General features: G+C 49.8%; 2 protein-coding genes across 2 annotated transcripts in view; both read right to left on the bottom strand.

Moving 5' to 3' along the window:
• Positions 1–13,109, bottom strand: part of TEFM (transcription elongation factor, mitochondrial) — a 359,138-nt gene that overhangs the window by 225,683 nt on the left and 120,346 nt on the right. The gene's annotated exons all lie outside the window — the stretch shown is intronic.
• The window catches only part of LOC146810225 (zinc finger MYM-type protein 1-like), a 58,707-nt gene continuing 49,698 nt past the window's right edge, over positions 4,101–13,109 (bottom strand). The window contains exon 5 of the mRNA XM_085620367.1: positions 4,101–4,765. The gene's annotated coding sequence lies outside the window, so the exon portion shown is untranslated. The remainder of the gene's footprint in view (positions 4,766–13,109) is intronic.

Consider the following 13,109-nt stretch of genomic DNA (forward strand, 5'->3'; position numbering starts at 1 on the left):
GAAGCGTCGAGGCCGACCAGGACCAGGAGGCGAGCTGTCCCACGAAGGCTCTTGCTGTCGGTGGCGTCGAAGTTGGACTAGGACTCACCAAGCCTTGGCAAGCGGAACCCACGAAGAACAAAGGACTTGCTTCTGGTGCAGACCAGGAAGGTCTGGGGTGCTTCTTCTTTGCAGAGAAGCGGGAGCCAGTCTGGAGGAGCCAAACCAGCGCAGAAGATTTCAGGGTGCGTCGTCACAAAGGCCACTAGCCAGCGGGCAAGCAACCGGACAGATGCGGCAAGCAGGAAAATGCTGAAGAGCCCCACGCAGGACTCGTGGAGTGTGGGGGGCTGATCTTCGGTGCAGATGGTGCTTGGGGTTGGGGCTTCTCAATCCCCAGTGCACAACTTCGAGGGTACCTCAGAAGCTGCGCTGTAAGTTACTAGCCACTTTTCCCAGGTAGCCGGTCCCACGTCGCTCGTCGCCTCCACGGATCTCAGCTCTGCTGCAGATGTGGATGAGGGTCGGAGAAGTCTGGAAGTCAAGGCTCTGGTCGGGCTCTGCAGTCGGTTCCTCGTAGAACGGTCGCAAAGCAAAGGGTAGTCTCTTGATGGTGCCTGTTTGCACAGGGTAGCCACTCCTTGGCTACAAGGGAGATTCTTCAGTCTTCTTCTTTCGTCGAATGTCGAAGGTCCAGAGTTTCTGTTCAGTTTTGCAGGTTCAGGATAATCCAAAGTCTTGAGGCCCAACTCCCACTCTTATACTAATCTGGGGGGGCTGGGATACCTGCTAGGTCACGCCTTATGGGTGGGACCTGGGAGGGGGTGGTTACACCCACTTCCCTTTGTCCAGTTTCGCGCCAGAGCTGGGGCTGGAGTACCCCAGCGCCGGTTTGAACTGGACTATGCAAGGAACACCTTGTGTGCCCCAGGCATGTCTCATTCCTTTCAGCCCACCCTGCCCCAATACACTAAAGGCTGTCTGGGGAGGTGCTAGCACCTCCCCAAGCAGGAAACCTATTGTCCAGGCCTCCCTGGCTGGGATCACTCCCAGCTGCAGGAGGTCAGACTTGTGTCGTGGCAGCAGCATCCATTTTGTGATGCTGAGGCTTTGGTCAGAGGCTAACAGTTGAAGTATGATTTTAACATGTCTTTCCCTCTAGAAGGGGGGAATAATATTCTCATGTCCAGAAATGGCATGGGGGTATTATTCCCTAGTGTTAGACACCTTACACGACATGTTTTGATACAGCCCAACCATAGTTACCATAACCGTTTAAGATTATAAGGCACTTTAAGAGTATATGGTAGGCTATATCATAGAACAGCTATAAGGACATGGTTCCGAAAGCTGCAGACAGGCTCAGCTCATGCTAGAGCACCATCTCACATGTTACCAAGCACTCTGCCTCCAGGATTGTTAAGGCCTGCCATAGGAGTGACTGATAGGTACACATGTGTCTATATATAAGGTAGGTATAGGAATACTACACCTAAGCAAGGGGTGATTACACGACCTTGCCCCAGCTGAGTGATCAGCCAGTTGTGTCTGATTGGAAGGCCAGACCAGGGGTGGCATAATACATGCTGCAGCCCCTGGGAGGCCTAGGGTACACCTATGCCCTGGGTACCTAGGGTACACTGTACAGGGTCCAATAAGGTGATCCTTACCAATTGGTTATGTACCTAGGGTACATGGAGTCCATTTTAAAGAGAGAGCAGACAGCCTGAGACCCTGGATGGCAGGATCTCAGGCCAACTAAGTCGAAAAACCAGCTAGGCACTAGGCAAAAAGTTGGGGGTAACCATAGTCAGATATCCACCTTCCTACAGTAGTGGTAAGCAATAGATCCAGGGTTAGAATGCCCTTTTGAGTCTGGGCAAACCTACTAACTTGCATGTTTTAAGGGTGTTCAACAACTCTTCTCTAATCTTTTCCCATACTGAGAAATATTGGAAATGTACTCCTGAAAATGGCGTAACCTTCTTCCAGAGTTGGGAAAAAAGTGGTTGGAGGGAAAGTGAACTTGCAAATACTCAGATTTTCGCATGAGCAAATCTACACATACAAAATGCAGTTCTCCAGCATTGAATCTTTCATAGTTTTACATGCCTAAATCTTCCCCGTTGTCATGGTGTGAGTCTCACGGTATTTAAAATATAGCAGTATATAAGAAAATTCACATAAAACCAATGCAAAGGGAACCACATTTTTGTTAACCCATTGTCCTCTTTATAAGACCCAACTATCAGCCAATGAGACACCAGCCCTGAGACCACAATCCCCTGCAGAGCCACCATACCTCAGATTTCTAACCGCACATCGTGTGAGATGGAGTCTCCCTGAGCTCTGAGCAGTTCTCTCTGTTGGTGAACTTTTGACCCTACTGTTTCGACTTCCGAACTCTCTGGAAAGGAAGAGGTATTGTTTCTTCATATTGTGAAAAATGTCTGAGGGCTCTAAAAAGAGATTATTTAGACCCTGCAGATCTTGTGTGAAGGCTAGACTGTTTTCTGAGGACCCCCACAAAGACTGCCTATACTGCTTACATTCCAACCATGTACCCAGGGATTGTAAACACTGCAGGACTTTCTCTGCTAAGACATTAAAAGACAGAGAAGCACGTTTACTTCTGTGGCTACAGAAGAAGAAATCCAGCCCAGAATCTGGTTCGGACGTTGGAGAGGCTCATTCTACCCCAGAGCGTAAAAGAAAGCTGAAGTCTGCTAAAACTAAAACTGACAACAAGAAGCCAAAAGTCTGTAAGACCAAGGACAAATTGCCGGCTTCTCTGTCCTCTGTGAGCACTTCTCATAGGAAGTCTGAATCATCTTCCTCAGTGCCACATACACCTTTAAAGCATCTGTAAGAAAAAAGACCCCGTCGACGGACTCGTCGGCGAGGGCAGCGAAATTGACGACAGGCAGTCCCTCACTGACTGTGTCAACGACGGCAACATCGATGACGGCGTCGACGACGACAGGAGTTACAACCCTTACAATGTCGACTGCCTCATCGACTGCCGCCCGACAACGATATCGTCGACGACAGTGCCGTCGACGACAGTGCCGTCAACGACACCAACTAAGGCACCGCTGATGATGAAACATGCTCGCCGACGACAACCTCGTCGACCATGGTATTCAAATCGCCAACGATGCAAGGCTTGTCAACGACGATAACAATACAAAGGATGCCACCATCGATGGCCTCGTCAACGGAGAGAAAAAAGAGCTCCATGATCCTGGAATCAGGAAAGATGTCATCAGAGTTGGCATCGTGGAGTTAAATCTCGCTGCTTCCTCCTTCACTTTTATTGGAAATGCAGGAATCAGAGGAGGAAGGTTCATTTAGGCCTGCTTATAGTCCATCGCAGCTCAAGGTAAAATGCCAGGATTCTCCTTTAAAGATCGCCCACCGAGGGGGCATGGCCACGATGGAGCCGAGGCAAGTCCGCCGTCCTGCACAGCGCTCTCCGGCCCGAGACAGGGCATACAGAGCACCGGAGGGTTCCCTGTCTTTTGGAGCAGTGGCGGATGCAAGTGGAGCCGCCAGAGAGCTGTGGCCGAGTCCTGCGGCCCGCAGCGAGGTGCTGGAGGTGCGGCAGTCGTGATGCGCGTGCCTAGAGCGGGGCCGCATCTGCGCGAGCATCGCGGCCTCAGGGGCCTGATTCCCGGGGGCGGGCCGCGTCCATGGGGCCCAGCCGCATTGCGCCCCCCGCACCACAGCACCGCAGCAGCCCTTTGGGCACCAGGCGGGCAGCATAATTAAAGCGTTTCCCTGAGTGGCCATAGAAGCTAACCGGCCAGGGTGGAGAGACTCTCCAGCGCCGGAGGGAGTGGTGCAGATCGGAGCTTCCGAATCCCCTCTACTTCCACGGACGGAATGATTTCACAGTCACACGCACACACACACATCATACGCTGGTGGGGCCCATAACACCAACATTCATCCTACCACTCTATCCGTGCCATATAAAAGGGAAACCTTTCTGTTTCTAACCAATCTGCATGTACCCTGAGGTCAATCGAATCATCTAGTTGTACATAGGTTTGGTAATAAAACTTAACACTCTAAATATTCAATAAACATATCAATGAAATAACCACCCGACACAGTAATTCAAACAGAATATTGTTTATCTAAATCAAATTGTAAGGAAAGCCAAATAAATGCAAGATCATTTTTGTCATATTTACCTATTCTGGCTAATAGTCGTTTTCTAAGTCAGAACTGGTCCTCAGCAATTATTAAAGATTTCTATGCCGTCATGTAGAGTCCCCGTCCTCTCCGTCAGCGTCGGGACCTCTGATCATTGATTCGAGAAGAAGTGGCGCTAGACCTCTCTAGTCTACTAATATTTATACCAAAATTTACATTCCAAATGTTGCAAACATAACTTTCAAGACATTCGATTGGTGGAAAATATGGCATCTTGGTACATTAGGAAACATCCTTTAATTTTCTCATGTATTATAAGTTTCAAATTCTGAATAGAAATTAGAAGTCCATAGCTAATTCGCAACAAACACGGATGTCTCTCAGGGCAAAAAATGTATCTCATCCATGGGACCATTATAAGTTCATTGGGTCGGATTCAAAGTTGCAACATTTCTTCACGTTCAGGGGCATCTGGCTCCACTCCCAGATTTGCCGTCATGAACATGGCTTTTCAGGTCGCACAGAGGACAGGGTCGCAGTCAGTGCAAAGCCTCTTTTCATATTTTCATCTACTCGAATGTAGGCTGCGGTTGGTGGCTATTTTATAGCAGGCCACAATGGTCAACTTAAGCGGAAAAGACATAAAATCATAATTACTACATGGAAATAATTAAACAGTGTTATTCCCCTGCTAATACCCTTATGTGTGTGTATTTATCTAGCCATTTGCGACATCTAAAGCCATTAATGCATATTTATTTTAAGCGCATAACACAATAACATCACATAAGCAACATCTATTCTGTCAGTTTGCATACTAACTTAGTTCACTTATTATTTTAGCCATGCAATTGCATTCCCACGTGTAATTCTTCTGTTAATAAGGTTGGTTAGACAAGACACGACAAACCTTTAGTGATTACTAATTAATCAGTAGTACTTTTAATAATGACATACGAAAATGAAACAGGTATTTGGTTTTAAAATATAAACCCTGCTCCAGCAGGAGCAGAGGAAACCCTCGACTGCGGATACTCCTGATGGGCTTTGGATCCACCGGCAGAGCCCTTGGGTGAGTGAGGAGCTTTGCTGGGGTCCCTACCGGCGGGCAGATCGGCCTGATTAGCGCGCTCCTGTGGTCGGTCCTGCTGGTGGCGCGGAGTTTGTGGAGTGCGGCCCAGTGGGGCCCTAGGAGCTAGCATGCTACTGGGAAGGCCGGGACGGCTGCCGGAGTTTGAGGTGGGCCGCATGCAGTGGTGTCCAGGCGCCTACTTGCCCCCTTACCTGCAAGAAGGAGTCGAGTTCACGCCCTGGGGAATGGCGCTCTACCCCATTGCTCGCGGCCTGGGTGCGGGGCTATGATAGCCTGAAGCGGGGGACAGAACGAGGCCTCAAATCCTGGGAGAATCCAGCCAGTGGGCTGCGCCTTCTGCACGTGCTTCCTCCCCCCCTAGTTTTTGACGGCCACTTCAGCCCAGGGTGTGATAGAGCTGCCGCTGGGAGGCGTGGGAAGGCCGGTGGAGCAGTGGGCCCCCCCTTGGCGCGATGAGAGGCCGATTTTGGGCCGTGCAGAGGGAGCAGCGCTACCGTCCGAAAGACACACCCACACGGCCTGGTCTTGCCGCGCTCCGGCGCTGTCGGTGGTCCCCCCAGGTGGAGCCTACACGGTGGTGAGCTGGGGTGATTGGCCGCCTCGCGATCTCTTTCCATGGCCGGGGGGCCTGGAGTGTTTGTGCTGTTGGTACTGGCGCACACAACCTGCGACATGACGGACTGGGTGATATCAGGCAGGTGTTAGAAACAATCTCCCCACCATGGCGGCCGGATGTCTCAAGAAAGACCGCACGATCAAGGATCTTCTCTCCCGACCCGGGGGGAGTGGGACGGAGGAAGCGGCCATGCCTCCTGGAGGGTTGGGTCATCCGCTCGAGCACAATGCGGAGGAACCAGAGACTCGGTCGTTTATGGAGGCACTGTTTACCTCCCTGAGGGATGAACTCCACTCCCTTAAGAGCGAATTTGCGCAGGAACTTAAGGAGACACGGCGAGACGTTGACGCTCTGGGGGAATGGTTCGCGGATCTGGAGGAGAAGGAAGGGAGCAGAGAGGAGGCGGTGCAAACTCTTCAGCAATAACTCATCCGACTCCAGGAGCAGCATATAGACATACAGGCACACCTGGAGGATTTGGAAAATCGCTCCCGGAGGAACAATGTGCAAATTAGGGGAGTGACATCCGGGGCAGAGGGGGATGAAATTTTTGGTTTTGCCCATGAGCTCATCCTGGGGGCCCTCCGCAGTCCCCGAGAGCACACAAGGTGGGCCTCCCTAGGCAGAACTCTTCCTTCCCACCAGACATCCTGGTCTGTGTGCATGGCTTTCAGGTGAAGGAGGAGATCCTTAAGAAAGCACGCAGTTCTCACCCCATTGTTTTCCAGGACCATTCCCCAACTCTCTTTCAAGACCTTGCAGCTATCACCCTGCAGAAGCGCCGGTCATTCCGTCTGCCGATGGCACACCTCCGAGGTCTTGGCATCTCCTACTCGTGGGGGTCACCCCTTCCGCTCAATTTTCCGGTGGCGGAGACCTGCCTCGTGCTAGATAGAGCACTTCCAGAGGAGCAGAGTCCGGAAGGCACGCCACCGTGGTCTCAAAAAATGAAAAAGAGTGGCTGGTAGAGAGTCGGCGCCGCCGGACCCCGGCTAAACCGGACCCTGAAGAGATGGCTAAGGGTCGGCAGGCGACCCTCGAAGCCGTCCCTTCCACTTTGGCTAAAATTGTTGCCGCCTAAATTGGGTCCCGGTTTCTATGATATGTACACCTAGCGGGGGGCGGTGGAAGGGGGTAGTCGTGCCTTTGACCACATTCCAACCCCCATTGGACTCACCATGTGGTTTTGTCATACCACAGGACTAGATATCTGTCCATCTTTCCAATTTTTTCCACTGTTGTTGGGTTTTTTGGCGAGGGATTTTATTGGGGTCCACACTCACCTACACAGGGGCTATTTTATCTGCACACTTTGTAGGGATTCCTCTAGGTACATTGGTGTTTGAGGAGCATGGAGGGAACGGGGGGCACCCAGGGACAGGTAGGGCCGTAATTACTTTACCTCATACATGACTAGCGGGGACATCCGAGTTTTGTCACTCTATGTCAGTGGGCACAACAATCCAATTAAGCGGCGGGCCATTCTTAGCTTTCTAGAGTCTTCACGGGCAGACATATGCCTTTTACAAGGGACTCATCTCCTTGCCGAAGACGGTCATAGGCTGAAGTCCAGGGCCTTCCCGCAGAATCTTTTTTCGTCAAGCCCTACTTATTCGGTAGGAGTAGCGATTCTGGTGAGCAACTCTTTCTCCAGGGCAATTGACCAGAAGATAAACAAAATCAGGGGGCGCCTACTATTGTACAGGTTCACCTTTGCAAACAGGTCACTTGGGATCGGCTCTTTATATGCCCCTAATGAGAAACAGGAAGAGTTCCTGCAGAGAGCACTGGACAAGGCACTGGGATCGGGGGATCAACTAGTGTTAGTAGGGGGAGATCTCAACCTGGTTTTCGATAACTCACGGGACAGATCAGCGCTAAGGTACGGCCAGGCGGGGGTGCTGTCAGCGGATGGTCTGATACGTCTGGAGTAACTAGGGGTGGTGGATTTATGGAGGGCCAAACACCCACAGTCAATAGCATTCTCTTAGTTCTCTTACTACTCTCATGCGCACAAAACGTACGCCAGGCTGGACCACTTCTTAGGCACTAGGGAGCTTCTTTCACTCACTAAGGAGGTTGAGATACACACAGCTGTGCTGTCAGACCACGGGGCGGTGACGCTATCTCTTTCCATGCCCCTGACCACACACCCACCCCAGATCCTGGCGACTCCGGGACTCCCTACTGCACAGCACGGAGGTTAGAAAGCAAAAGCCAGCACACTCTCGACGATTTCCTCCATCACAATGCTACCCCTGAAACATCGCCAACCACTTTTTGGGGCGCACTCAAAGCCGTCATCAGAGGGGAATTTATAGATATAGCCTCTGCAGCTAATCAAATGCGCAAGGCTAAGAGGGAGGACCTCACCGGACGAGTATAGGAACTCAAACGCATACATCAGCAGACGAGCGTCCCGAGAGTGTGGCGCCAATTGTCCAGCGCCCGTGCTCAACTTGTGGCACTGGGCCTGGACAGGGCAGAATACTCCGCCCTTTGCCTGTGTCATTCCTATTATGTCGGTGGAGACAAATGGGGAAGGCGCTTGGCAAGGCATCTCTGAGATCTTCTCACCTACAGGGACTTTGGTCACAGAGGGCCCAGGCATAGCGAATGCCTTCAAATTTTTTATGAGTGCCTGTATGACAGCCAGCAGCTCGATCCAGAAGCTGGTTCTTACTCCCTGAAAGGTGCTAAGACCTCGGCTCTCACCTCGTATCAGGCCACAATCCTGGACGAGGACATTCGCATAGAGGAGGTAATATTAGCGATAGCGTGCCTCAAGCTGGGCAAGTCCCCGGGCCCCGATGGGCTGTCAACAGTCCTTTATAAATCTTTCTGCCCCACATTAGCCCCTATTCTTACAAAATTATTCAATTCCTTCTCAGATCCTGGGTCCGTTCCTCCTGAAATGTTAAAAGCCTCGATAATTGTCCTACCCAAACCTGAGAAAGACAAGCAACGGTGCAGCTCTTACCGGCCCATTTCCCTCTTAGACATTGACTTTAAATTATTTACGAGCATCATCGCCCACAGACTAAATGATTACATGCCCCTCCTAGTGGACCTGGATCAAGCGGGCTTCGTCCCTCATCGGCAAGCAAGCAATAACACCAAGAGAGCTTTGCACATTATTGATAAGGCGAACAGGTTCCAGGGGGAATATATGCTCCTGGTGGTCGACAGCGAGAAGGCGTTCGACCTGGTCCACTGGCCACACCTCAACCAAGTGATAGAGGACAGATGCAGGGCTCGTATTCTTAATTGTTATTGCGCCCCTACAGCGACAGTTCGGATCAACGGTTTTACCTCTTACACCTTTTCCATCCATAGAGGTACCCATCAGGGCTGCCCACTCTCTCCCCTATTATACGCTCTGTATATGGAGCCCATGTCACAGAGGGTCAGGGATCACCCAGACATTGCCGGGGTCCCCTTCGGCGGTGCCCCTTCGGCGGTGATAGACACATTATCAGCCTGTATGCCGATGATGTCCTGGCATCTCTGGAGTGCCCAACCGTCTCCCTCCCGGCCTTCCTGGAGGAACTGCAGACCTTTGGAACTGCTTCAGGGTTCAAAATCAACATCACAAAATCTCAAGAACTCAACCTTTTGGTCCCTCAGGGCACAGTGGACCTTCTTGGGGCCCAATATCCATTGGAATGGGCCTCGAAGACTATCTTGTACTTAGGGATAACCTTAGCCAATTAAATATCAGCAACAATAGATAGTAACTACGGGGCACTCCCCTGGCAGCTACGGAGCGACCTGGGGAGGTGGAAACACCTTAACATCTCCTGGCTGGGTCGGATAGCGGCTTGTAAGATGACGGCCCTCCCCAAAATACTATACCTTTTCCAAACCATGCCTCTTGCCCCCCCCCCCCCCACGGGGTATGCTTGCTAAACTTCAGTCAGAATTAGCGCAGTTCATCTGGCAGGGTCGGAAGCCGCGAATGAAGCGGTCTCTGAGTTACCTCCTTCCAGAGGCCAGAGGGCTGGGAATCCCGGACCTACTACTCTACTTTAAAGCGACACAACTGAGATATTTAGTAGAGTGGAGTCGCCTGGAATCGGAGAAGCCCTGGCTCTTCCAGGATAAGGCGTGGCGGGCACCGATCTCTGAAAGATTCCGTTCCTCCCCAAGGCACACAGACCCAGGAGTTTGTACGTATTCTCGGTAACCCGGGTAACACTAACTGCCTTAGATAGCACCAGTACTAAACTAGGCCTGACCACTTACCCGTCTCCACTATCCCCTCTCTGTGAGAACCCGGATTTTACGACTGGATTGACGGCCTCGAATTTCGCAGTCTGGAGAGAGGCAGGATGCCGCTCCATGGGTCATTTCTTTGATGTGGAGGGCCTGCTAACATTCTCCCAGGTACGGGACATCTTTGGGTTCCCAGAAGCAGAACGCTTCCATTACTTTCAACTGAGGCATTGGATCATGCACTCCTCCTTATACAGGCCTTTTTCTATCTGATAGGAAAAACTCCAGATCTAATTACTTCGTTTAGCAGAGAAGTTAAGGAAGCAGTTATCGCCGTAGGAGCCAGATGAAATATACGGGGAGGGCAAGGATCAAGAGGTGAGCCTGATTTGATTTGATGTTAATAGGTCAATGACCTGTTTTTCCCTTAGCGGAGAGAAATGGGACAAACAGTTCAGAGTTTCAGAGGCTTCAGTTGGTTCTCCTATATCGTTTACAGGGTTAACCTTTAAATTTTGAAGTTCGTTATAGACTAGTTGAACCTTTTGCTGAAAGAAAAGAGCCAATTTATCAATGACATTTTGGTCTGGAAGAAAAATTGTATCATATGGGCTCTTAGTTAGGGAGGAAACTATTTTAAAATAGTTCCTTGGAGGAATTTTTAGCCTCTAGAATTTTATTTGTAAAATATGTCATTTTGGCCAATTTAATTAAAGATTTATATTCCTCCAATGTTCGATTATATTCCTTCCTATGTTCAGGACTGTAATCAGATCTCCAGATGCGTTCCTGTCGTCAACATTTAATTTTGGAAAGCTTTATCTCTGCCGTATACCATGGTGAGGTAACTAATCGTCTCTTAGATTGTATTATTTTCTCTGGGGCCAGCTCATCAACTGCCTTATTGATCCATAGATCAAAATTGGTGGCCCCTCCATTGCTATCTTCCATGGTGGGGAGTCTACTTATCAAAATTTTAGCTAGGTCATCACTTTGTATATCGTTCCAAGGACGGGCTGTTGCTGACAAAGGGCGATCTCTCCGACCATTCACAGATAATAGTGAATTAACTTTAAAATAGATTACAGCGTGATCCGACCAAGGAACACGCTGTATGTCTTTCACTTCAATATGGTCATTATTTGTAAAAATCCCATCTAGGGTATGCCCGGCTAGGTGTGTGGGTTTAGATATAATTTGCCTCAACCCGTAACCTGCCAGATTATCAGAATTGAGGAATCTGAGTTATTGTTTTCCTCTAAATAAAAATTAAAATCACCTAGAACAGTGAAGGTTGGAGTATCAAAGCAGGATTCCAGAAAAGTTTGTAGGGATTTAGTAAAAGGAGCTCTTGCTCCTGGTGGTCTATAAATCAGTAGACCAGAGAGAAGTTCTGAGTTATTATATTTGACATTAAATGACATAGCTTCAGCCTCCACTGTAGGTTCTTGTCTGAAATTAATTTTAAGGTGGGAGCGATAGATGAGCGCGATACCACCTCCAACCGTTTCTTTCCTTTCCACTTGGACCAGTGAATATCCAGGAGGGATAGCAATATTCCAGTCTGGTGCCGAAGAAGCAGATGCCCAGGTTTCAGTAAGGAATACCAGGTCAGGACTAGTCTCTGATATTAACTGCTCTAGTTCATGTTTATGCTTTGGCATGGACCTAGTGTTGAATAAGATGCAGTTAATTACATTGGATGTTATAATAGTTTATAAAAGACACTGACTAAGATGACCTCACATTGGTACTACACACCAGTTAGAATACACACAATCAAACCCTCACACAGCAACAGATGTTGGCGGAGTTGCAGGGTCAAAGGGACCTTGGCACTCTTCCTGTGGGAGTGCCCGTGCATCCAGCATTACTGGACATGAGTCCTCGATGACATAGACAAGTATCTAGACACGCAGCTCCCGCGTTTTCCCACTTATGTGCTGCTGGGCCTTTCAAATCCTTTGACTTACCCCCTAAAGTCTGTCCGTGGCAGACAGATTGGTATGGCGCTGGGCGCGGCGGCTCAGGCCATTCTCGCCCATTGGGGAACAACGAATACCCACACAAACTGGCTGCATAAAATTTGGCAAATATTAGGTATGGAGAGGATATCTATGTCTCTTACAGGGAAGGGGGTGGAATTTCAGGCGTTATGGGAACCATATGTGTCTTTACTCTCACAGGAATTCAACAAAATTACCTGCCCAAAATATCTCAGGCTCCTGCGCCTCACTGAGGCCCCTAAGCCGGACCAACACACGGCATAAGGACAACAGCCAACTATCTCTATTAGTGCAATTTTTGTCATTGAGTGAGTGTGGACGGGGTGGGGGAGTTGGGGGATTCTAGAGGGGGAGGGTTCTTTAGGGCAGGGTTTACTTTTCCTCTTTTGGGCTTGTAATGCATCACTTGCAGTAAACTATGTGTCACTAGCTACCGGGGAGCTGTCTCCCTGAAGTGTTCAATTTGCTGCTGTATCTGTCTGCCCTTCTGTTCAAAATGCTAATAAAAGATTTAAACCATAAAGATCACCCACCTCCAAAATCGCATAGGTACAAATCTTTTCAGGAGAGTTAGGATTTTGAGGAAGAGGAGGATAATCTTCTGCCACCCCGGGAAGATACCATATCATTGCCAATCTCGCTGATCACGTACCTGAGACACATGATTAATGACTATTACAAACGCTTCCCAGAAGCTAATGCTCCTGTGCCTAACACCCCGAGTCAGCAGCAGGGTGCACCTTCTTCCGGGACTACACAGCCGCCACTGGTTGCACAGAAGGCAATACCTCCAAGAGTAATAGCCATCAGAGATGACTATATAGAGAGTGATGTGGAGGACCAGCCAGAAGAGGGAGAGCTGACACAGGATGTGGTGCTTGTGGGCGATGAATGGGACGAGTATGTTGCACCATCCTCTCCTTCTCCCTCACCTCCCCCAGCGAATTCTCAGCCGGAAGACATTGAAGGGTTTCACGAACTGCTGAAGCGGGCCTCAAAGAGGTTTGACTTACCTCGTCCCGTGAAACAGGCGGACTGT

The sequence above is a fragment of the Triturus cristatus genome, chromosome 7 (assembly GCF_964204655.1).
Source record: "Triturus cristatus chromosome 7, aTriCri1.1, whole genome shotgun sequence".
Lineage (NCBI taxonomy): Eukaryota > Metazoa > Chordata > Amphibia > Caudata > Salamandridae > Triturus > Triturus cristatus.